The following is a 15,078-nucleotide window of genomic DNA, read 5'->3' as shown; positions in this document are numbered from 1 at the left end:
AAATTATACGAGGGGGATGGGAGACTGTGTGATAGGTTGGCTGGATGACATGTGATTGATTGATACTCCTTTTTAAAATGTATGTATTAACTGTTTTTATAATGCACTGAAGAAGGGTGTTGACCCTAAAGCTTTGCAGCATAAATTTGTTTTTGGTCTTGACGTGGTTATTTGTTGCTGAAGGAATAGACCATAAATTTATCCCAGTGGTGTCACTTATGTCCCTCTTGGATAAGGGCAGTTGGTGCTGAACATAGGCTGCAAATATAGAGCATATAACTTGGTCAATAAGGAACAATGGTATAACATGGCTAGGCTTATAAAGGCTAATAGCCTATTAACCTCCTATGAACCTATGAAGTACCACTCAACTCAGTCCTTATCAGACCCGTCATTGAGTACAATACCCCCTTTGGCATGTACCTAACCAGACACTTGCAACAGTTGGAATGCCCTCAAGGGTTCCTCACTAGGAGAATCTAGGGTATGAATACCTTGTCCTACACAAATTGTCTTAAGGCCATATTCCTGCATTCAGTTTCCTACAGGTTACTGAGATGCACTCCATGCTTGGCATAGAAGGCATCCTCAGATCTAGCTCTAATGGATATCTTGAACACCTTCAAAACAAACAGCACCAGAAACACTAGATCCAAAGACCTGAACTTTGCTTGCAACATAAATAGAATGTGCTGGAGAGCAGCGATGTGTCTCAAAGGATCCTCACACTATGGAATAAGATCCCCATCCACATGAAGCAAAGTTCAGCTCTAACCATATTCAAATGCAATCTTGATAACTGGATGGGAAATTACAAACTTACCCTTGCTCTGGCCTCCATGTATCTAATGGATGGCAGAGGTCAACAGTAAGCAAATTAATCCTCAACTAACACTCTCCCACATAACCCTTCGTTACTTCCTTAACAACATACCGCACCATATAGGTGTCCAAGGTACTCTGGGACAAAACTAGGTTGGGTTGCACAGCCAGGCTTATAAAGACCCTGTTAATCATTAGCCTAGTATAAACATATTTATACTTATGGATCTCCTAGGAGGTCATTAGCAGCCAATGTCCAAGAGGAGCAAGTCCAGTAGACTTTATCCAGATAACAGCCGTCAATTCTGTTTTTGAATATATGCATACTCTGACTATCTTATTTCCAGTGACAGTTTTTCCATCCCCTAATTGCCCTCACCTAAAAGTAGTTATTGTCCTGTTTCTTTTTTTTTTTTTAATCCCATTTTCTCAAATTTCACCAGGGCATTATTATTTGGGTATTAACTGGATGTGTAATGAAGGTAATGCCTAGTGTACAATCTATGATATCCTTGTTCATACTTACAAGGATGAGTGTGTGTGTGTGTGAATATGAGTGTCTATATATGTGCTAGTTCATAGGTAGGTACAAGGCTATCAGCCCAAGGGCCTAAGTAAGCCTAGCCAACAAGGTTCCCTGGCTTACGCCACCCAAGAAAATTAATTTCCTGTGCCCCTGTCGAGCAGAGCCACAAAAGTGATTCCTGGGGGTGTATTTCCCATCCACTCATTAAGATTTTTCTTGAAGAGTGCTAATGAGGAACGTTGCTTGACATAGATGGGTAGCTTGTTCCAGAGTATAGGAAGTCTCTAGGACAGGAATTTATCCCTCCAGCATGTCCTGTTTATTGTGGTGACAGGGTTTAGGTCCCTAGAGTGTGTAAATTGGAGGGATTGGGATTCCTTTAGGTGTAGCATGTCCAACAGCTCTGGGTTTAACATAGCTTTATATGTTAGGCAGAGATCTCCTCAGAATAGGTGATATGCTACAGAGTAAAGCTGGAGTTTTTTGAGACAGTCAGTGTAGGGCATCTGTTTGAGGCCAGTAATCCTCTTTGTGAGTTACTTCTATGGCCTTTCCAGCTGCTGCAGATGTCTTGTGGGGTACATTCGAAAAGGGGCATTGTACTCTATAATGGGTCTAATGAGTGCTGAGTAGAGGGGAACAATGACCTTTTTTCCTGGATGGAGAACCCTTTTGTGATGAGGTGTGCCACATAGAAGGATTTCCTGACTACAGTGGCGATGTGATTATCAAAGGAGAGACTACTGTCCACCTGGGTCCCAAGGTCTCTTATCACACATTTGGCATTAGACTACTGTTTATGTGGTAGTTCATGAGTACAGAGTTTTTACCAAAGGGGATGACAATGCACTTTTTGGCATTGAGCTTGAGGCCATGGCTCTGACACCATGCATCTGTCTCAGTGAAGCCCTTCTGTAGGATGTCCACATCATTTGGGGATGCAACTATGGCTCCTAGTTTGCAGTCATCTGCGAACATCATTAGCCAAAGGCCTTCCGTGTTAGCCTGTATTTCAGAGAAGTAGATACCAAACAGGAGAGGTCCCAGGACTGAACCCTGTGGTATTCCACTTGTCACTGGTTTGAAGTCAGATTTGGAGTCTGCAACTTTTACAGTGTGGGTTCTGTCAGTGAGCCAGTTGGCAACCCATCTTGTGACATAGGGATTTATACCTAGTTTAGTGAGTTTAGCTATAATTCCAGAATGGGGGATAGTGTCGAAAGCCTTGGCGAGGTAAAGATAGGCTGTGTGAACCACCTTACCCTCGTCTACGGCTTTGGTGACTGCCTCAAAGAAGTCAATCAAGTTCAGGAGGCATGATCTGTCTTTCAAAAACCCGAACTGGGTGGGGTCCAGCGTTTGGAGGTTACCAATGTCTTTGAGTTCCATGATGATGCGTTCCATGGCCTTGCAGACCAGGCTCATCAGGCTAATAGGGTGATAGTTCCCAGGATCAGTGGTGGCTCCCCCTTTGTGGAGTGGGATAACTGTTGCTGTGTGCCATTCAGTGGGAATAATGCCTGACATGAGACTATGACTGAACATGGTGCTTAGGTGGGGAACCAGTTCGTTCTGAAGTTCATGTAAAATGCAGCCTGGGATGTTGTCCTGTCCCATGGATGCTGTGTTTTTGGTTTTAGACAGTGCAGCTTTTACCTGCATAGATGTGATTACAGGGACTCTGCATTCTTCCTGTATAGATATGGGCCCTTTAGGGGGTGAGAGGGGAGTAAAGTTAGCACTGAACCTATCTGCCAGGATGTTGGCAATATCAGTTGGTTCTGTAATTTTCGTGCCATTGTGCTGCAACTCAGAGCAGATCTGGGTGTTACCATTGAGATTCTTGACATAGCTATAGAATGCTTTGTAATTGCCCTTAGAATCAGTGTTGATTTTGTTTTCATAGCTAACTTTGGAGGATCTTATAAGGGATCTCAGCTTCTTACTGAGGCAGACCAGGGAGCTCCTCCACTCATGGGATTTTACTCTCTTTTGCAGCAGTTTCTTCCTTCTGTTTTAGAGTTTGTTTATGGCAGGAGACCACCAGATTGGTTTCCTTTTTTTGGACGATAGCATCTTGGTTCTGTTTGGGATAGCACAATCCATGAACTTGTGTAAGTGCTTATAGAGTGCATTTGTGTAGGATTCGGCAGTCATAACTATATTGTCCATCTGCATGGGTGTCATGAAGTTCACCACTACTGTCTTAAGCATGAAGTTGGCTTTGGAGAAATTTTTTTACTGTGGTTTCCTTAATGGTGGGTAGGGGCAGGATGCGGATATCTAGGGTGATTAGCTTATGGTCGGATCTGACCAACAAGGAGTTGACTTCAGGTGTGGAACACCAGTAACTCATGTTGGTAATGACTAGGTCTAGGATATTGTTGCCCCTGGTGGGAGGTGTAGATTAGTTGATCCAGGGCATTGGAATTTATGAATTCCAGATAGCATTGAGTGAAGGAGTTGGTACATGTCTAATTTTCCCAGTTAATGGTGGGGTAGTTGAACTTGCCCATTATTGGAGTGTTTGGCTTGATCCCTAATATTTTCCAGTATATCAAGAAAAGAGGAGTGGGGATCTGTAGCAAGCTGCAATTTGGATTGCAGTTTTGCCCAGAGTTAGTTGCACTTGGATAACCTTGAATGCATTATGCTGCGCAAGTATCCTGGAGGTGTGGATATCCTTAATGAATATGGGCACACCTCTTCCTTTGGTGTTCTGGTCCAGGTTAGATGGCCAAAAAGTGTGGTATGAGTTATAGCCTGGTAATGCAGGGTTGCTCCCTAGAGCCTTGAACCAGGTCTCAGTTACTGCACAGATACCGATGTTCTCCATTTTAAGGAGTGCCTCGAGTGAGTGCATTTTGAGATTTAGACTTCTAGCATTGAGTAGCATTACCCTCAGTTTTTGCATGCCTGTTCCTGTTACGGTGGTGAGTTTGTCATTTGAACCTTACCTAAAAAAAGGCACTATAGGAGCGGCAAGACCCTTAGCCAGTATCCAGAATCCCAGGGGTGACGTGCAGGCCATCTCTGGCAAAGCATCATGGTCTGTCGACCGTCATCCCAGGCAGACAGATACTGGATCCCCTTAGAATGACACCAGAAGCTTAGCCAATTGTTGAAGTCAATCATTTTGTCCTTGTACTGTGGTATCATTCTGGGTGATGGCAGAATGCTACTCAGGGCTAGGGTCATACCTGCCTGAGCTACAAGATCGGAGAGCTCTTCCATGTCTCTTTTCATGTAGTCCAGGGAGGTACATCTCAGGTTGTTCACACCAGCATGGACAATGACAGAGTCATATTTGTACTTGGTGTGGAGTGACCTGAGTGCTTGCGTTATGTGGCGGATCCTGGCACCCGATAGGCAGCTGGCAGTAACCATCACCTTGTTTAGCCTGGTGAGTGCGACATCAGCGTGCCTGACTATAAAGTCACCTATGACTAGTGTGTTGGGTACGTTGTTTTGCCTTATGAGCTGTGGTTTATTGGCACACTGAGTTTGTGGGCTATGTGTCATTTGGGTTGTGTTGGGGGGTGGAGGTTGCTTGTGTTTCTGCTTTGCAGGTCTCTGTTGCTTGAGCAGATTATTATTGAGAGCCTCCATGAATGTTTTTGTGTTTCTGTGTGTGGATTTTGGTGGTGTAGGTTTAGTGGGACTATATGATGAGTGTGGTGTTTGGTGCAAGTGTTTACCTTCTCCTCTTGACTGTCAAGTTCAGTCTTGGTTGGAGAGAGCTTTACCTCCAGGTTGGTTAGATAAGTGCATCTCTCTCAGGTTGTGGTGTTCGGTGGTAGGAGGAGAGGGTTGTCTGTGTACATGAGAGAATTGTTACATTGCTCCAAGATGCTCAGATTCATCATACAGACAGGAGAGAACACTGGGAGCTGACCCTTGACATGCCTGAATAAAAAACTACTTTCCTCTAGACATGTGAGGAAAGTGAGTATAAGAGCTGTTTTTCTCTAAGCAAGTGAGGAAAGTAAGTACGAAAACTGTTTTCCTCTAGGTAAAGAGGAAGGTTGAGTGCTGTAGTAATTTGTAGCTTATTTAGTGCTAACAACAAGTACTAAGCACGAATAAGCAAATTCAAGTGCTAAAACTAAGAATCTTTACCTGGATCTTGTGGTAGATAGGCTATCTTGTACTTACCACTCCCACTGATAAGCTAGAAGGGTTCCCTCCCACACAGAAAGGCTTGGGGGGCTCAGAAGCTTACAAACAGTCCTGGATACAGAAAATCTCTATCTGGACTGGACTAGTTACAGGAAAGGTGAGAAAAAAGTGCAAACGCAGGCTTTTAAACCAGAAAGTTGAAAGAGATGGAAAAACTGCCCAAACAGCCAATAAACTACAATTTCTGGGCCAGAAACCACTCTTGTGGTAGATAGGCTACCTAGTGCTTACCACTCCCACTGATAAGCTAGAAGGCTTCCCTCCAACACAAAAAGGCTTTGGGGGCTCAGAAGCTTACAGCAAATCTGTATCTGGACTAGACTAGTTACAGGAAAGGCAGGAAACAAGCTTAGAATTTTTTTTTGTAAAGTGGAAAGGGAGAAAGGAGAAACAGAAGATAACTCAAAATTAAGGGCCTAAGTGGCTTGCTCTTCACAAATGTTCCCTCTGTATTAGGTAGAATGAGCTAGTGATACTAGACTGGAATAGAGCTGAACAGATGGGCCTGTAGGAGTGTCTGAAGTCAAAATATGATCTCATTGTACTCGGTTGAGTGAGCAAATGAGATTGACCCAGGAGGAGTGTTCAAACACAAATTTACAGGAGGGGCGGGCAATTCTAAAGCCACCAAGATTAATACCAGAACAAGAACAGGGAGGGATGGCAGGAAACTAACTGCAGAGAGAGAGAGATACCGCATTATTCTATGAAACAATTAAAAAGAAACATAAATAACTACAGAGGGACACAGACCACAATATTCAATGACACTATTAGACAGTTACATATCTTTGAATTTATTAATGCTCAATATCTGAGTTGTTTGGGTTCTGCTACATACCTACAATCAACTGCAGTACTAGATGAGTTAAGTACAAACTTGCAGTGTTAAAGATTGTACTGCATTTTATTTTTCTAATGCTTATAAATACAGAGAAACCCTCTAGGCTAAGAGTTTAACACTGAATATCAATGAAGTGAAACACAATAGCCCCTACTTACTGCAGAGAGAGAGACCACAGTGTTCTATGAAACAATTAAATAGAAAAATAAATTACTACAGAGAGACACAGACCACAATATTCAATGAAACAGAAAAATAAAATGCAGTGCAATCTTTAACACTGCAAGTTTGCACTTAACTCAGCTAGTAATGCGGTTGATTGTAGGTATGTAGCAGAAGCCAAACAACTCCGATTTTGAGCAGTAATTGTGCATGTGTATATTTGACTGTGTCTGTGTGCAGACATGTGCATCTCTCTCTCTCTCTCTCTCTATATATATATATATATATATATATATATATAGATGGGTCTACTTGAGTAGACTGAAAATCCATTTAATTGAATCTTAATTAATTAAGATGACAACACAGAAACCTTACTTTAACGAATGTTCACATCACCTGAAATTTAATCCGGGAAAGGAGGCAGTTGGCCAACATTAAAAAACAAACACAACGAAGCATGTCAAACCCTCCCAAGTGCCGGGCTTCACCCCACAAACCCCCATAATTAAATATACCAACGTCAAGATCGCACTATAGTGGGGAAAAGGGCAAATTTCCCCACATTGGCCAACTGCTTCCTTTCTAAATTCTGGTGATGTGAACATGCTTTAAAGTAAGGTTTCCGTGTTGTTGTTTTCGTTATTCGATTAAATGGATTTTCACATATATATATATATATATATATATATATATATATATATCGATTATATATATATATATATATCGATATATAGATATATATATATATATATATATAGATATATAGATATATAGATATAGATATGTATGTGTTGTACATTTCATCACTGAATACTTTATATAACTTATAGTCTGGATGTAAAATATTTCCTCCAATAATACCTTATAGATCTCACCATTGTATTGCTTTAAAAAAACAGCAATGGCCAGAATTCCCCCACCTTCTTACAGCACAGCTTCAAATAGCACACTGCATCCTTCCCAAACCTACTGCTTGCCCCCCTCCCTCTCTACCCTAGTTTCCTTCTACACCCCCCACCAGATCTCTCAGAAGCTCTGACCAACAACTACTTGACATACATAAACCCAACAAAAATATCAGTAAGCTACTTTATAATTACAATGCGTCTCTAGCCTGGAACAAACTTCCTAACTCCATTAGAAACATCTTGAATACAACTTGATTCAAAAAGCAACTAAAACGTATTTTTCTTAAGCTCATGGATCTGCCCTTGCCAGGAACCTACTTGAACTCTCCCATCTTTCCAGTCTTGCCTCTCTCCATGCATCTCACATCTCTCTTTCTCTAACAGCCTTCATGGCTACATTTTCATTGAACCTCCCTTTATAAGTAGCTTTACTCAATTATTTAATGTCACTACTACGTATCCACTACATCCAATGATAATGTAATGTATGTATCTATTGTACTCTATTTTCTTTTTGTGAGTGAAACTCTTAGATTTCATCGACTCCTATCTGCCTCTGTTTCTTGTACTTTCCTTGACTTGTGTAAATACATAATGTGCACATTCAGAATTGCCACATTCTATTAATAGGATCTCGTACTATTGGAATTTTATAACTGTATTTTTGCTCTGCTTTTTGTTGTGCATACTCCTTGTTGTACTGTTCACTTTTACCGTTTTGTATGACTTTGAATATATTGTCCTATGTTACTGTGAATATTTATGTATGTAACTATCCTGGAGCTTTTCTCCTCAGGTCTCCACTGAAAATGATGGGCTTCTAGCTCAATTGGACCAACCTGGTTAACAAATGTCAAATAAATAAATAATTACATATCTTACACCGATTTGAAACAATAGGTGGAAGAACTATTTTATGCTAGAAATATAAAAAATATATATACATAGTAATAAAACAAATATTAAACAATTTAACAGATATCCCATTTTCTAAGTGAAATAATGCCCTCCAGGGTGTGAATTACAGGGAATTAATGGACCTTCTAGGGGTGGGGTGCATGTCTCATTACACCCCTTACACTGCTTAGTAGTCATTTCCCTGTAGTATCCACCTGTCAGGCATTACTGCTTGCTTATTGCGCCCTCTGCACTGTTCATGAAGGACTGGTCACCGCAGACTGAATTCCAGCAATAACATTGCACCTAAAAACATGTCAACAAATCAGTGTACCTCACAAGTGAACATAATTGATCAGACTTCAAAACTGCACCTCAAATGAAAGGCAAAACAAGTGGGATACTGTCATGCAGTGTAGGTGATTGCATGGCTGATTGGTTAACTGTGGTAGACTTAGAGTTACTAAAAATAAAACTAATCATACAGACTTTGAAGCAACATACTTAACTTAGATTACAGTTTGCAGCCCAGCAGATTATAGTCCACTACTTGGCGTGAACAAAGAGTTGTGGGTCATTTGGAACAGATTCAATTTAATGGTCTAAAGCAATGATGAAAAAGGGCCATGTTTACATAACTAAGCAGAAGAAGAACATTAAGAGAATTAGTGATGTGTATTCCAGGAAAATATAATCGAATGAATCTCTAGACCCCAAAGAGTAGGAGTTAGGGGAAATTGTTTAATTGTAATATCCATCTTTCTAACTGCTAGCAGCAAGCACTCAGCTAATGGAGTAAACACTAGATCCCACCATTTGATTTCAGTTTGTTTTGCTATATCCTGTCATGGATGATCACTATATAGTTAAGTACTTACTGAAACCAACAAATGTCATATTTTCTTAGACTGCTGTTGTTGCATTCATTGTTGAGCAGATATGCAGTGCCTGATACTGAGCAGTAAATCACTAACTGTAGTTGTACCTTGCAGAATGATTTATTGGCAGTTGTATAAATCTTTACTCCTGGGGGTGTGCATGAAGCACTTGTGTATGTTGTTGCAGTACCACATGTTTACTGAAGTAAATCTGCATGAGGTATTTATACATGTTCCTAAATACCAGAGTCTAAACTCATAATGCTAAAAAAAAATTGCCAAGGCATGATACACAAACTACAAGACCCACCAAACCAACACTGTGGATCTAAAACACTTGCTAAATATGACACCAGTTATTAAATATCCAATGCAAAGAAAAAGTGTGCAAATTAAGAATAAAGCCCAGTAAATAACACTTCCTGCATTTTCCTGCAGAGTACCAGGTCATGATTACCCACAACATACAGGCAATGGTAGGCTACAGTCTCAGAGGATTAATCAAATGCAGACAGATTCAAAAACAGTGATTTTTGTATATTCTTTGCCAAATTATAATGTTCCAAAACTATTGGTTCTGCAATGAGAATAAAATACTGCTTGATATTTGAGCTGCCTCAGAATATTCGATCATTTATACACCATATGACATTAGTGATCCTCAGTGCTAGCATTCTGAGCTGGAGTACAACCAAATACTGATACCAAATGCTAATACTTCTCTCTCTCCCATGCATACAGTACAAGTTATGAAGTCAGAAGAAGCTCAAGCATTAAATTATGTTAGTCTCCCCAAGTAAATAAACAGTTCCTCCAGAGAATACTGTGAGCTAAAATGTGCAGGCTACAAATATGTTTTTAATAGTGAACTGCTCATGAACTAAGCTGTGCTACAGCACAATGGAATTACTTGACCTTTGCTTATTCTAAACATAGACACAAAGACATGCTTAAATTATATTTTCCAACTCTGAGAAAGACACAACTAACCAAAACAAAATAAATGTAAAGTAATACAGGGTCATTGCCAAATAAGTTAACCGTGATCCAAACAACTTTGCAAAAAAAAAAAAAACAAAACAAAACCAAGACCACTGGCTCAGACCCAAATCTCTTTAATTCTCTACTGCCTCGAAACAAGACTTTCAAGGAATTGCAAAATACATCAAAAGTCTATTACCTTATATACAAAATAAAAAATGAATTATTCAATTATACAATCAATTAATTAAATAAAATACCTCCAATTAATCTCTCCATTCAGTCCCACAGGAACCATATTATCATAGTTAAGTATAAAAACAGATTCTTTATACAGCAACTTTTCTTTAAGAAGAATTTCATCATTGTCCCTAACATATATTTGTTTTAAAACACTACCCTGTAACACAGAAAAATCACTGTTATGTGCATCTTTAAAATAACAAGTTGTCTCGGTCCCCTTCAATAATACACATCACACCAAATGACATTTGACGACCTTTATTAAATTTCCATAACATAGCTTTGATCATCAACTTTATTAATTACAACTATTCATGATATGATTATAAATACAGCATAACATCCTTGTAATGTTAATCAGGGCAGTGTACCTACTCACCCTGCCCAACAAGCAGGGCCCAAACCTCTGCTCGCTTACTTTACTTATGAAGCAGCATCCCAACTCACTTCATACACCATCCATTGAATTTACCTTCCACCATATAGGCATCATCCTTACCTCAGCTTGCTTATCTATTCAGCAAGATTCCTCCAACTACTCATTTCCTTTCCCCAGATCCTTGAAATGAACATCCAGACATCACGGGGGGAACAGAAGAGGGCAAGTCTATCCCTCTTCTCCGTCAACCAACCTGACCAGGTTGTTCCCCCTCCCTTCTACCCAACATTGTTCAATCCACTTCCCATAAAGGGAAGGGTCAAGCCAAACATCATTTGGTGTACCCTATCATCTGTAAAGCACCTTAGAATCCCGTCATAAACCCCTTTGCCTTGCCATCACTGAAACACACCCTAATGAAACTAAATAAGGTAGAATTACTGTGACCCTGTTGTAACACTGGAGCATCCTCACCAAAAGAACACATACCGTTTTAGCCCACTGCCTTCAAAGCTGAAATCATTGCTCAACCTGAATGTATTGACAGCCTGTAACCACAACAAAGCCACTGACTATAACCCCTTGAACTCAAGACAGCACCCAGTCAAACAAGTAGCAGCAAATCTCACACCCAAGACCCTGTTAACCATAGCATATCATCTTAGCCCACCCACTACCCAGTTCTATATGTGAAACAACTCCATTACCATAGGGAACAGTCTAACTCCAACTTTAATGTCCTACCCTAGCTGGCAGAAAACCAGCTCCCCTTGTCCTACAGCTGCCTTATCCTGCAACCAAGCTTCCTTTAAACCTTCTAACTCCCTTGTAACAGCACACCCAGTTTCTAAAAGCACACCAATACAGCCACCTACCTACCATGCTTCCTAAACCCTATCTACAAATTCACCCAAACCTCAAGTGAAATGATCCTTGTGCTATTCTGTAAAACCTTAACTTGGTATGCAACATTAACACTACCTACTCAAGGGATAAATGTTGTCACTCCCAAAGATACCACACATTAGGAACAAACTCCAGCATCCTGTCCAACACCACATTGGCCCTTTCCCCACATACGGTTCAATAACTGGATGAGTGAATACAAGCACCCCAAGGTTCCAAGAAAGCAAGGATTGAACTTCACTGGCTTGCAAGAGCCATAGGGCTATAGTCTAATAAGTTCCTGTGCTCCTATGAATGTTGTGACTCTACTCATACTGTGGGATCCCCCACACTCCCCATAAACTGTCCCCAACAGCCCCTTGGACCCCCTTTACCTACCTCTCCCTTTCCCCCCTATACCAATGCAATAATCCGCTCCCACTAATTAAACAGAGCTCTAACATGCATTACTAAGGTGATTACTCAGAACCCCCTTGGGCCCTATTCCAGTTACAAGAACATCCATTCTATTAAAACATCACCTTTCAATGCATCGCATGATGCCTTCTGCACTTAAGCAATTTCCATCAGTAACTGTTGCCCATGTGTGCTCCTCATGTGTAACCTCCTTGCTCACCACCACTTCCATCACCTGCGAATTCACTGTGTATCGCCACAACTGGTACTCAGCACACCACCATCTACAAAGAAAAGGAGAAAAGTAAATCCTCTAATATGTAAAGAGAAGGCTCCACTTTATATCCACCTATTCTAAATTACAGCCACAGCGTTCCAAGACCCCATCTGCAAGAAAGAAAGAGATATGTAAATACATAACACACATTGCAAAACCTCTTCAAAGGCAACCTATCCTGTCAACCCAGAAAGGAATGTACCACCGCCACTCACATCTACGACAAAGCAGCTATAAGTGAAGCTATGCTTCCAATGACCTTATCAAATACCCAAGATAAATTGAACTACCAGTGCAGTATGTTAAAACTAAACCCTACACATGAAGGGACCAATCAATATCCACAACCAGGTAACCTTGCTATTCCAGACCACCTCCATTAGCCCTTGTATAAGCCAAGCTAAATTATATTGTAAAGCCATCTACCTAGCTCTTAACCTTCAATCTGCAAATGAGGCACACTAACCAACATACATATGAACAGCTAGGAGCCACTTATTTAGTTATTATTTTTTTTTTTTTAATTTAGACACACATTCCCCCATTCATGCTGGCTACCTGGATGTGCAGCCAGGCACCACCCTGGGAAAACATTCACTTTATGGTCCCCAACAACAACATTGATACAACTGAAATGTTGGACCCACTACAATCCCATGTGTACACTCCTAGACATCCTCCTCCATCACAGGCTCCGACTGAAGAGATGAAAACCCAACCTATGCGCACCGAATCCAAGCTTACATTTCTGTTTTTTTTTTTGTTTTTAAATAACCTATACAGAGTTCTGCAGCCCCAGTGCCTTCAGCCCCCCCCCAACAAAACCCATCAGTCTGACTGGAAAATATATAGATTTTGTAGTCTCCAGTCATTTGGCAGTAGCAATGAAGTAGACAAATGAATGACAGTCTGTGTCAAATCATCCACTAAATGTGCCCACATCTAACTCCCAGTATGCCTATGTAACATATAGTACAGGACTGACAATCAAGATTGATATCAACGTGGAGAGCTTGGACATTCAGCATCCAAATGTGTGCCAATCTATAGAAAATATAATTTGAAGGGGCATTTTTGGTTTGATTGTTCCTGCATGTCATAGTAATACTTCATTGCTATACACCTTGATATAAAGGTAATTATTCACTTTCAGATACATCTGCTAAAGTTTCTAATAAAATATGAATTCTACTGTAAAGGAATTGTGTGATTCATTACTGTTGAACAAGATAAGCATGTCTGTTTTTGTGCTGAATCATCATTGTAGGAGGTGGAAGGGGAAGAAATCAGGTTCTGATGTAATTGTAAGTCAAACATCTATGAAGCTAGATATAACCTACTTACCATATACTGTTTTTGCTTTTATTAATTATCAGCTGAACAAGACTAATGATTTGTTTTACTAATGAGCAGCCTTCCTAGCATTTCATTTGAATGGTGTTACATATTGACCTCAGAGCAGGGTGTACGAGGAAAGCCAAATGTCATTGTTATGTTTGCTTAGTATTTAAACCCCATGTATCTGATATATATGGAAGATAAACATCTGGTTCTTGCTAGATTTTTTTTTTAAATGGGCTTCCTTTCCAAGCTTTTGGTTTCCTGCCATTTATTTTACCTTTTCACTTAAATTGGTTCGCATTCAAAGCGATTGTCAAATCCCTAACTCACATTTCCAACATTTATCTCATATTAGGTATTCTTCCTGTGTAAGTCAAACAGTCTGTGCAACCAAGAGCTGATGGCCACAATCCCCAGACACACACTGCCACCGTGCATGCGTGGCAACCACAGTCAGACTGACTGACTCACTCAAACACAGGCCCAAAGTTTGAACCAAAAGTGCCCGCCATGTCAATGGAGATGCACCAAATGCACAATCCCCCAAGTTATAGTACTGGTGTATGGAGGCCACTCATCCAAAAGAGTAAGAACACATTTCAACGTAAGTTTCCAAATCAGTGCCTTCACTGCAAGGTACTACCCAGTGTCCCGCTCAGAGCTGCTGGACCCATGCAGCATATGCACCAGTCCTCAGCTTCCATACGTTAACTTCCTGTCCCAGAATTTTGCTTCGAAAGGCCAAGTTGTACCACAACCATGCAAACTCTCACACTACTGCAGCGCATCTTTTCAGTGCAGGACAGCCTCAGGATTCACTTCAAGAGATACAAAACCGCAGAGGAAGCAGAACAGAGGTGCCGCTCAGGCACAGTGCAACACACTCCACCACGGCTGCCAACTGCAACACGCAACCCCCCCCCCACAAAAGGGAGCACCGCCGAAGCAGGAGCAAGACCGCCCCTCCTAGGACTACAGAAAGCCAACACCATGTGAGAATCCCACATTCTAGCTGAGAAAATCCACCAGCCTTTGGGGGGGGCAGATTGCGGCTCCCTGCAGCCCCAAATCACCACCAGAAAATCAAGACCGGTATATATATATATATATATATATATATATATATATATATATATATATAATTTTTTTTTTAATATCTATTCTACTGAATCAACCACTGGCATACAGCTGCACTCACCTCCCCACTTGAGACACCCATGGAAGCAGGACCCAGACAGAAGATGAGAAAGGCAACCAACTTGCTCCATTCCCCATGGGGCCCTCCCCACAAGGTCTGAAATCATGCATACATGCATACCATCAAAGAGGTCAGGCA

This window comes from Protopterus annectens, chromosome 14.part0 (assembly GCF_019279795.1).
Source record: "Protopterus annectens isolate FY-2018-M chromosome 14.part0, PAN1.0, whole genome shotgun sequence".
NCBI classification, from domain to species: domain Eukaryota; kingdom Metazoa; phylum Chordata; order Ceratodontiformes; family Protopteridae; genus Protopterus; species Protopterus annectens.
This window is presented reverse-complemented; position numbering follows the sequence as displayed.